This window comes from Otolemur garnettii, unplaced genomic scaffold (genome assembly GCF_000181295.1).
Source record: "Otolemur garnettii isolate 467f Iridium unplaced genomic scaffold, OtoGar3 scaffold00023, whole genome shotgun sequence".
NCBI classification, from domain to species: Eukaryota; Metazoa; Chordata; class Mammalia; order Primates; family Galagidae; genus Otolemur; species Otolemur garnettii.
Genome location: NW_003852418.1, coordinates 5950735 through 5955721, shown reverse-complemented (window position 1 = coordinate 5955721; position 4987 = coordinate 5950735). Strand labels below are relative to the sequence as shown.

Genomic DNA, 4987 nt, shown 5'->3' with positions numbered 1-4987 from the left:
TTTTTTTTTTTTGACACAGAGTCTCACTATATTGCCCTCAGTTAGAGTGCTATGGCATCATAGCTCACAGCAACCCCCAACTCCTAGGCTCGTGTGATCCTCTTGCATCAGCCTCCTGAGTAGCTGGGACAACAGGCACCCCCGCCACAATGCCTGGCTAGTTTTTAGAGACAGGGTCTTGCTCCTGCTTAGGCTGATCTTGAATTCCTGACCTCTAGCAATCCACCTGTCTTAGCCTCCCAGAGAACTAGGATTAGAGGTATGAGCCACACTGCCCGATCCTACAATTTGTTTTTAAAACAATTTAAAAACTGCTACACTTAACTAAAAAAAAAAAAAAAAATCCAAACACTTTTCATGCCAGCTGACCCCTCTTTGTCTATAGCTAAGAAAGAGAGCAGAGTGCTATGTCACTATATAGGCACAAAAACAAGACAACCTGATGCTAGATGGACGCCCATGGTAGTGTCAACAGGTCCAGCCTCATGGGGTATGCCCTGAACTCCAACTTCAAAGCTATCTCCCCCCACAGCCTCAATGCCACTCAAGGAGCATCAAGAGTTTGTCTCAGTTGTTTTGTCCTTTTTATAAACTACAGATATGTACAGTCCATAACTCAGGATTTCTAGCCAATAAGCCATGTAATTTACACAACCTTACAAATAAAAAAAAAAAAAGCCAGAAACTTGTTTAAATGCCTTGTCATTTAAAGTGCATAGAGTGAGGAGTGACTCTCTGATTTGAAAGCAAACAGCTAATGATGGAATTTGAATGCCATCATTTTGCAATCCTGGGGAAATAACGGATCTAGGTTATGATTGTCAATGGCTGCTGACACCACCAGAGGAGAGGCCAGCAGCTGTCACCTGCCTCCTGACAGAACACCAGAACTCCTCTGAAGTAGATTTGACAAAAGATCAAACCTGAATCTGAACAAACCTCCAGATTTGACTTGCACTGACAGAATTTACAACTCAGAAAATCTGAAGATCACATGAAATGATACCGTAGCATTGCACCCATCAAAAATTCAGACTACAGGATGTGTCAGGACGCACAACCAGGTGCTTTCAACAAAGGAATGGCAAGGAAAAAAAAAAAGAAGGGAAACATATAGATTAAAAAAATACTCCAAAGACATAAAACCAGTCACAATGTGTGGATTTTATTGGGATCCTGATCGATCAGGAATAGAATAACTGTAAAAAACTGTAGAAAAACATTTATGAATTTATCGTATTAGATGATACCATCATTAAGAAATTATTATTATTTTTTTTGTAAGATAATGGTATTGTCATTACATTGTTAAAAATGCTTATCTTAGAGATGAATACCGAAACATTTAGGGATAAAATGATAGGATGCCTGAGATTTGATTTTATGTGAAATGCACTGGGAGGGGGTAGTGGACGAAGTAAGATGAAGCCAGATTGGCCCTGAGCTAATAATAATTGGTGAAGTGGAAGGATGGGTATCTGGGAGTTCATGACTACAATTCTCGCTAATTTTGTATATATTTCAAGTGTTCCATAATAATGCGTAAAAGGAAAAAAAAAAGTGTGTATGTGTGTGTGGAGGGTGTAAACATCCATTCTACTGTTTTGGGCCCAGGACCTGCTCCCACCTGAGGCTGACTGGGCTTGAGCTGCACTCCCTGCAGATGCCAGCAGGTGGCGGCACTGCATATTTGCGGCTGCTGCTCTGCCCCAGCTTCCCAGCCTCAGAAGGCACCCCTTGAATCCAGTCTAGGCCTCTGAACTTCACCTTGATCTTGGGTTCTCCATCCTGTGTCCTCTGGCCTACCCTCACCCCTGAAGGTGGGTATCAGCCTCTCTGCCTGTCCCCCATCTCCCCATCACAGACTCTGCTCTCAGGGGTGGGCAGATGTCACCTCTGGCTGAGGTTCCAGTGCAAAGCCCACATTCGAAGCTAGAGCCAGTCTCTGGGCCAGCTTGGCCATGGCCTTGAGCACGGAACAGAGAGTCAGCAAACCTAGGTTTTAGACCAGCCTCCTGTGAGTAGGGCATGATGCTCTAAAAAATGCCGTGGTTTGAACACAGAATACTGGTTTCCTAACTTTTTATATATTTTTAATTTTTATTGCAAATGTAGTCCCCCACTACCATAAATTCTGCAGTCAAGTTTCCCACATTTGAGGAAATCACAAAGGTCAGCACATCTGGAGTGCATGGTAAGCCTTGCCCTGGGAAAACCACTTTTGTGATCATGGTATCTCCCCTGCCAGCTACGTATGGTTTCCTAACTTTATATATATAGAGAGACAGACTCTCAAGCTGTTGCCCTGGGTAGAGTGCTGTGGCATCATAGCTCACAGCGATCTCCAACTCAGGTTTAAGCGATCCTCTTGTCTCAGTTTTTTTTTTTTTAGAGGCAGAGTCTCACTTTATCACCCTTGGTAGAGTGCTGTGGCATCACAGCTCACAGCAACCTCCAATTCCTGAGCTTAGGTGATTTTCTTGCCTCAGCTTCCTGACTAGCTAGGACTACAGGCATCTGCCACAAAGCCCAGCTATTTTTTGTTGCAGTTGGGCTGGTTGTGGGTTCGAACCCTCCACCCTTAGTATATGGGGCTGGCGCCCTACCCACTGAGCCACAGGCACTGCCCAACCTTAGTTTTTTTATTTTTAGTAGAGACAGGGTCTTGATTTTGCTCAGGCTGGTATTGAACTTGTGAGCTCAAGCAATCCACCTGCCTCGGCCTTCCAGAGTGTTAGGATTACAGGCATGAGCCACCGCACCCAGCCTCCTAACTTTATAAACTTTTGTTTTGTTTGTTCATTTGTTTTTGAGACAGAGTCTCATTCTGTTGCCCTAGGTAGAGTGTGGTGGCATCATAGCTCACAGCAATCTCAAACCCTTGGGCGCAAGCAATCCCCTTGTCTCAAGCTTCTATGTAGCTGGGACGACAGGCACCTGACATGACACCTGGCTAATTTTTCTACTTTAGTACAGATGAGTCTCCCTCTTGCTCAGGCTGGTCTTGAAGTCTTGAGCTCAAGGCATCCACCTGCCTCAGCCTCCCACAGTGCCAGGATTATGGGCATGAGCCAGCACGCCCAGCTGTTTCCTAACTTTTTAAAGAAGTGGAACTCCGTTTCCAGAACTCCAGTATGTAAAATCAACAGAAATGGAGCATTCTAGCTCCACGTGGGAGAGATTCCGTCACTTTGGCCTCCTCTGGGCCCCATCCCCTCCCCAGCATGAAAAACATTGGACTTTCTGGACACTGGATTCTTTACACCTCTGGATAGCTGTCATCCCAGGAATTCTTCTCATCTGAGGCTCTAATAAGTCCCCCTAGCACTCATCCAGGGTGTCTGCTCTCTCTAGGGAGCCAAGGAAGGCTCCTCCAGGGAGATGACATTTGGGTAGTTGTGAGGATCAAGTCACGTAGAGAAAGAATCACAAGAGGAGAGAAGGGGCTAGGGACGGTGAGCTTTCTCTCTTGATGCCGTCATTTGGAGAGGACTCCCCCAAACCACAGCAGTGAGCAAGGACTCCAGATTGTGGTTTGGGTAGAGACCAAGTGCTTCCCAGCAGATACCCCACCCGGCACTTTGCATGATCATTTATCTATCCGGCCGCCCCCTCAGATGAAGCCGCAAGTCACCACTCCCTCTGCAGCACCACGCCAGGATGTCTGGGAGGAAATCCACTTCCCTCCCAGAGTGAAATTGCCAATAATTGGTGTTGCCGAGAACACGGATAGCTTCATGGGCCCCCAATGAGAGACTGAATTCCCAAATGTTCCTTCCAAGTGCTGGGGGTGAATCGGTAATATGATGCCAAGATTTTAAAGGCCCCCTCCTTGGGCAGAATGCCTCTCCATCCACAAATAGAAACTTGCTGAGAATTTAATTAAGAACAGTGTACATGAAACTCACTGTTTCTAAGTAAACAAATATTAGGCAAGATACTTCGCTTTCGCATAGGCGTTTAAGGGGTGGGAAAAAATAAGGACAAGAGGGGTGGGTGGGAAGATATTGAGGGGGAAGAGGAAGGAAGAATCAGACTGAGAAGAAAATAGATTCCAGGTCAGGCAGGGAGAGAAAATGAAAGGCGGATATATACACCCCAGAGGGAAGAGAGGGAGAGGAGCAGGCAGAAGCTTGTAGGTTCTTTCTCTATTGTTCAGAGATTTCTCTGAGGGTCTCAGACCCTCACTCTCTGGCTTTGTTTTCTTTTGGTTCTGATGCCTATTGATTAGTTGGAGACAAACTTCTCTTCACACTTGGTTTTCTCCTTGGGCTTTGGAGCTGTCCTGCTGACTCACCCCATGCACAGTCACTGTCCCTCACTGTCCCTGTGCGTTCTGAGGAGCTCTTACTGTAGACACCTGCCACTCTCCACTGAGGGCTTCCTCCCAGGCTGGAAATACTGGGGAATTGGTGCCCCTGGGTGTAGGCAGTGACAGATGGGAGTCAGAGTATAAACACCCCACCTCCTTGAAGTGGGTTATTTCAGAGATATGTCTCCCGTACCAAGAATTCCCAGTAAGATGGAGCTCTTGGTGTCCACAGTGGCAGCTGAATTGATAGGGCACTGTTAATTAGTTTTCATCTTTTCTCTTTCTTCCCCTCTCCCTTCTCTTGCTTCCTGGAGTCACCTCCCAAACAAATTACTTACACTTAAATCTTTGTCTCAGGGCCTGCTTCTAGGGGAACCCAAATCTAAGAAAGGCTTCATGTATAGTATTAAAGCTTTATTTGGGGGATCTCATGCCCTCCCTACCCCCCAATTAGACCAAACCTGTTTGTAATGCTGAATGACTAATATCTTTTTGTTGTCAAAACTTTGCATTTTATTTTATTTTTTTTGAGACAGAGTCTCACTATTTTGCCCTTGGTAGAGTGCTAGGAGGTCAGAGCTCACAGCAACTTCAAACTCTTGGGCTTAAGCGATTCTCTTGCTTCAGCCTCCCAAGTAGCTGGGACTACAGGCGCCCACCACAATGCCTGACTAT

The 4987-nt window shown here is 45.8% G+C and overlaps 1 pseudogene; it reads right to left on the bottom strand.

Moving 5' to 3' along the window:
* Positions 1-2106: 2106 nt before the first annotated feature.
* Positions 2107-2256, bottom strand: LOC111724478 (annotated as a pseudogene).
* Positions 2257-4987: the final 2731 nt, after the last annotated feature.